The sequence below is a fragment of the Pyxicephalus adspersus genome, chromosome 9 (genome assembly GCF_032062135.1).
Source record: "Pyxicephalus adspersus chromosome 9, UCB_Pads_2.0, whole genome shotgun sequence".
In the NCBI taxonomy this organism is placed as follows: Eukaryota; Metazoa; Chordata; class Amphibia; order Anura; family Pyxicephalidae; genus Pyxicephalus; species Pyxicephalus adspersus.
The window spans coordinates 66293231-66299598 of record NC_092866.1 but is presented as its reverse complement, the minus strand read 5'-3'; the positions used below and the strand labels follow the sequence as shown (position 1 = coordinate 66299598).

Sequence of the window (6368 nt, the reverse complement as noted above, 5' to 3'; positions counted from 1 at the left end):
TCACCTTCCGGAAGCTTTGTGATGAATAAAAATCTTTACGGGTTATGATGGTGTAAAGCAGAGGTAGGCAAACTCCGGACACCAACAGCACTTTCAAGCGGTCGAATCTCAAGGGGCATTTAGATGCCAAGCAGGCGCACAGAGACTACACCGCGGATGAGTGGAAGACTGAGGCTGCTCGCTTGCAGTCACGGTTGGAAAAAACCTCTACTTGGACACCTTGTTTCTTGTGGCCCCGTGTGTGTCTTCTTGACCTCCGGAAATAGTCTAGTAGTTCAAAAAGTTACCCGACCCCTGGTGTAAAGAAACACTCCACCTGAAACCGTCACGGAAGTAGCAGGGAAATCGTCCAATGAGGACCTTTGTTGTGGTTTTCCCTGAGTTTGGAGAGATTTGATCTCACTTCCTCTCCTGGTAAAACAACAACAGAAAGTGAGAAGAAATCTCTCCAAAGTGCTGGTTGGAGGTTCCCTTTCATTATGAATCCCTTTGTTCAGATTTCAGCTCCATTCGCAGATTTGCGTTCCCGGTCTCTGAGCGGATGGTTCTCAGCAGATGATAATTAGAGGCTGCGGCGTCTTCTCAGACATTGTCTTGTAACGATTGTTCGGAGAGAAGTGACAGTACATATGCACCAACTGACACCTCATATTGCTTGTCACGTCATTCTCTCACCCCCAAACTCCAGCAAAAGACGCCGATGTCAGTTGTGCGAGTCTTCAGCTGGGCGTCTTAACACCCCGAGGAAGAGAAAGACAGAAAACAACAAATCCCCTCTGTCGGCTCCACAAAGCCCGGCGCGGCTACTTTGCGTTCTTCTCCTCGGCAGGCGCCCAGCACGAGCCAGGCCACGAATGTTATTACAATGATGGATTTTTATGAAGTGCTTCTGTTTTTATTAAGGATAATGAAAACCGCGTGTTTGGCCTCTCCAACAAAACGAACGTGACCCCCGCCGTGACCCACCTGTTGTATGTTCACATAGCATAATACTAACCGTATGTGCGCGAGGTCTGGAATATCGCAGCGTGTCAGCACCAGGCAGCAGGAAAGGATCATTTGTCTCCAGCAGATGTAGAAAAGATCTGCAGCCCTTATCTGATAGAGGCATAAAATACAATTTATAGCGGTGTCACCCCGCTAATCTGCCCAGGGGAAGAACCCCACCCTGGGAATCTTCACTGCCAACTGTCAGCCAGGATTCCTGGGATAAATCAACCAATAATGCATTCATCACCCGCTATTAGATGCCCCAAACCCACAATAATGCCCTGTGAGGAGGCAACATTACCCACAATGCACCTTATACCCCCTCTATAGTAACTGTATGTGACATGGGACGGGGGGTTAGAGTGTCAGCTCCTCTGGTTCAGTGTTCTCTGTACAGCATTGCGGTATATGTCAGAGCTATATAAATGTATAATAATAGTGTGTGACTGTGGGGGGACATTAGAGTGTCAGCTCCTCTGTACAGAGACTGATGGGACTGGCTCAGTGATCTCTGTACAGCACTGCGGTATATGTCAGAGCTATATAAATGTATAATATTAGTGTGTGACTGTGGGAGGACATTAGAGTGTCAGCTCCTCTGTACAGAGACTGATGGGACTGGCTCAGTGTTCTCTATACACCACCACAGTATATGTCAGCAATACATTTAAGTGACTATAAATATTGTTGGGGATAGGTTCTCTTGTGTCATGTGACATGCCATTCTTTTCAAACATACAAACTCCATGCAGAAGTGTCCTGGATGAGATTTGAACCTGTGACCCCAGCAACGCCCAGAGTTGCCCCCCCACAGTGCCGGCCGTGTTGGGTTTATTGGTCATTTTTGTGGTATTTCCTGTGGTCGGTCACATAAAGCTCAGATTCTTGATGCCGGGATATCTGACAATAAATGGCCGTGGAAGCGGAATTGGTTTCCTAATAAAAATGTTAAACAAACATCTGACGTGATTTTGGCGATTTATTTTCTGCCGTCTACAAATAAATTTGTTAATCAAAAAGCAAATAAGGGAGCTGAGATTGCTGCCATTTCCCTATGTCCTTACGGGTGATTTGATAGTCAAATTCTGGTCAGATAATTCCATTGATAGGTGGAGAATGTTCAGAATGCGGAGGAGCCTCACCGGGCCGCCGGTAACCCCGTCCTTTCCGGATCACCTCATTCTATTCTGGTTAAATTCAGCATGAGATTGAAATGTGTGCGCTGAGCGCCGCATTCTCCGAGGCCCCGGATCGCCTTGTGATAAAGAGGACCGGTCAGTAAATGTGAATCAATCCCTGACATGTCTCAATATTCACACAGAATAATTCACCTTTTAATATTAATAAGCCCTCCTAAGCACCAATCAGTGACTTTACTTAGGCTGCCGCAGGTAGAAGACAGCATTTCCCCAGTCCCCTCTCCCCCAGTGATCAGACTGCAACATTGTAACTTTGTATCCAATCACAAGGTGAGATGATGGGGCAGAGTTGTTTCATTGACATTTGATGGTGTCACCTCAGTGCAGGAAGTAGGTGGTGACCCCAGATGATCCCTTAACAAAGATGGGTCTGTCCTTCTGGAGAGAGAAGCAGATGGCAGCATTGTGAGTCATGTGATCTGTGTGAGCGGGAAAAATACTGAAAATGTTACAATGGCACACATTTATGGTGACAGGTCCTCTTTGATATGTTGGTGTATCACTTTGGATTTCTGTGTTTGGCTGTATTGGAGGGATGGAGGTGGAGCTGGTCATATATAATGGGTGGAGGTAATATAACAAAGGGGAAATCTTTATTATTGATCATTAGAATGTAGAAATAAAACATAACCGAGCTCTGTGATTGGATGCTTCCTTGTTCAGTGACCGGTCCTCTTTGCGATATTTGCATCCTTGGTGTGCGTGGATCCATTGGCTGTGCACTGATTGGGGATAGTTGGGGATTGGCAGATGTTTAACGTGTTTAATCTTCCTTCTCCCGCCTGGTTGTGGTGTGTCATGTGATCTCACCGTACGAGGATGAAACGGAAAGATTTATTGGGATGTCTGCGGGGAGACAATCTGCCATTCCAGAGCCATCGCAGGAAACCTCTGCACAGGTGTCTGGGTCAGCGGCGCCGCATCTGTTCTGAGGTCTTTCCTGCCATCTCGGGGGTCTCGTCACTTTATTAGACGCCAGAAAATCTTTTTTTATACAATTTCCCTTTTTTGTCGATTGATCAGAATGTATACGTTTCTTTCCATGTGTACAATGGTCACAGCTCCTCATTACATGTGCAGGGCCGGCTTAGTAGTGAAACGCAATGATTGCACCTCTGCTGCTCTGGGTACAGGGAAGGAGATCGTTCAGTGTATGTGTCGAGGAATTGGTCTGACTTTGGATGAGAAATTGGCTCAGATTTTATTATTCCCAAATGTTGGAATGAATGATCGGGAGGGTGAATATACGGCAGTAATGTGAGGGGGGGATTCATACACGCAGAGATTCTGTACATTCAGCTGAGGGAGATTCATGAGATTTATCCCAGAAATGATTTTTTTTCCTTGCTTCAGGAAAAGTTCCGAACCGCCCTTTGATACGTTACCCCCAGCTCCGGGATTTGGGGTGACAACGCCATCAAAGGGAGCGCTAAAATATTTGTGAATTGTGGAGAATTGGTGGATAAATTGATCAGATTGGTGAGGCTGCAGCAGTGCCCCCCCTTCCCCCACTCATATAATAAATTACATTTCGGTGATTCGAATTCTCTGTGTTATATGGTGCTGACATGTTCTGTAGTGCTGTACACATTGGGGTGACATCGCTGCGCTGGGGTTCGGTGCTAGAACAGAGATGTCGAGGATACTAGAGAAGCGGCCCCACTGATTGTACAGACTGCATAGCTGCACCGGGGCCCCATTCATTCTATTCATACATAGTGAATGTTGGTGCTTCGGTAGCAGTGCAATGGGTGGGAGGGGGTAGGGGGGTTTGTTCTAGGGGCCCTTTAGTGGCTCCATCCACCAATAGAATATTCAGGAGATCTGAGGGTGCTCCCTGTAATGTCAGTGGGTGAGGAAGGAATCTCTGTGGATTCAGGTTCATTCAGGCTGTGGTTCTGACTTGATGGGGAAAGGGAAGTCCAGGAGCCCCCGGCTGATTTTCGGTAGTAGTTGGTGCCGGCTGTGAAACTTAAAACCAAAACTTTTGGCTTTCATTTTGTACAATGCAGCTTGCAGTATCCCCGAGCAACCAATCAGAAATCATCTTTTGTTTCTCTCACTCCTATAAATCGATAAGAGGTGAAATCCCATTGGCTGGATAGAAGTCCTGTGTGTCCCCATTGCAATATCCTGGGGAGGGATTTATAAAGAGTTTATTTTATTCACCTATATTTGGGAAGATTTGTGCAGTGATGGTGTGTTGGAGATCATTGTGTGCGCTGTATGTCCGGCATTTCCCAAATATTGTAAAGATTTTGTATTTTATATAGAAGTATTCCCTGTTGGGGGAAGGGGTCAGAATCCCCCGTTACCTGTTCAGGTAATTTGTTTCCTGGATGTGGTGGATTGGGGTGTTACGGCCCCGGCTCATTCCGGGAGGGGCCGGCTGTGACTTGTTTATTGGCGGGGAGTCGGTGTCTCTGGTTGCCTTTGATGTTGTTCCAGCGGTGATCATGTGATGTACGAAGATTCCTTTATTGTATTCTGTTATAAAGTGATCACAACCCCTTCCTGTCCACAAACCTTACCGGATGTACAATTTATGGGGGTTTGAGAGCTCAATGGGCCCCTGAGGGCCACGGATAAATGGCTTCTTTTTATCCACAGTGTTTGACAGCAAAAAACAGAAATAATGATAAAATAAAGTGCCCGAAAATCACCGACACATTGAATATATCCTCCGAGCAGGATAAGTGAAACTAGAGTTCGGTTTTGGTGAAATTTGGCTGCTGGTGAAAGTTGCCAGTTTTGCTGAAATCGCTGCACCCATTGAACCCCCCTGCTAATCTGCTGTGGCCCCTGGGGAGGCATTGAGGGGTTTTTATGTAAGTCAATCTCCTTCTTGATGAGATGTAATTGAAGTTTATGGCCGCCATTAATTTGTGCGCAGTCAGCGATGTCGGAGCGTCGGGTCAGAAGTGAAATGACGAGACCCCCAATCCCCTCTCTGCCGAGCTCATTTATTGCCCCTCTGATGTCTGAGTGTCCTCACCGGGGGCAGAATTACCCACCTGATATAATCATCTCACCTGTGATCCTGCCAGGGAAAGAATTGATTGGTTACACAATTATATTGGCTACAAATAGAATCATTCAGAGGCCGGTGAATGCACAGGAGGTGAATGTCATGTGTGTGAATGTGTCTTTGTTGCATTTTTATAGGGAAGAGCGACTTTCACCTAGAAATTGGTTTAGTACATGTCTCTCACACTTGTATCGCCGCCCTAGTACGGAGAGATGTCGGTGAGGGCGATTTGGTGTCACGCAGTCACTTTATGCACTATTGTGTCTATATCACCGCTATTATCTCATCACATTTCTCTTCTTCTTGCAGATCATTTTAATGAGTTCACCAGACGTTCACCAGTGACTCCGCCCACCGCTCGCTATCCTCCGCTAATTGTAAGTCCCGCCTCTTTTATTCTCTTTATACTGGTGCAGTGCAGCATGGGAAATCTATACAGCGTTAGAATCTGATTGGCTGATTCTTTTATTATATCTGACAATATGCTGGCATTTGTGGTGATGTTTTGAAGTGGACCGGTTATCACCTGATTGGCTACAAAGGTACAACATTGCAGACTGATTACTGAGAGAGTGGAGACTGAGGAAATGCTGCCTCTTGCCTGCAGCAGACTGATGACATCACCTCAATCTAGACACTGACTAGAGCTCATAGTGGGGCTTCTTGATATTGTAGGAATGTATTCATGCTGTGACAGGTCCACTTTAAATGGTTTTCTGTGTGTGAATATGTGTCTGTGAAGGAGAGGGGCCCCATAAATAGTATCATTGGAAGGGATAGGACCCCCATGGTTGGTGTCTGTGGGTGAGATGGGCCTGTAATTGGTGTCAGTGGGAAGCATAGGGCCCTGTGGTTGGTGTCAGTGGGAGATATAGGGCCCTGTGGTTGGTGTCAGTGGGAGATATAGGGCCCTGTGGTTGGTATCAGTGGGAGATATAGGGCCCTGTGGTTCGTTTCTGTGGTGGGAAAGGACCCCATATTTGGTGTCAGTGCAAGGATAGGGCCTGGTGGTTGGTGTCTGTATAAGGAAGGGGCCCTGTAGTTTGTATCAGTGGAGGAGATAGGGCCTGGTAGTTGGTCTCAGTGGAGGGGATAGGGCCCGGTGGTTAGTGTCTGTACAGGGAAGGGCCCCTATAGTTTGTATCAGTGGA

The 6368-nt window shown here is 46.6% G+C and overlaps 1 protein-coding gene across 5 annotated transcripts in view; it reads left to right on the top strand.

The window, feature by feature from the left end:
- Positions 1-6368, top strand: part of SOX6 (SRY-box transcription factor 6) — a 202306-nt gene that overhangs the window by 21372 nt on the left and 174566 nt on the right. For all 5 annotated transcript variants that reach the window (XM_072422370.1, XM_072422365.1, XM_072422369.1 and 2 more), the window contains exon 2: positions 5527-5594. The gene's annotated coding sequence lies outside the window, so the exon portion shown is untranslated. The remainder of the gene's footprint in view (positions 1-5526; positions 5595-6368) is intronic.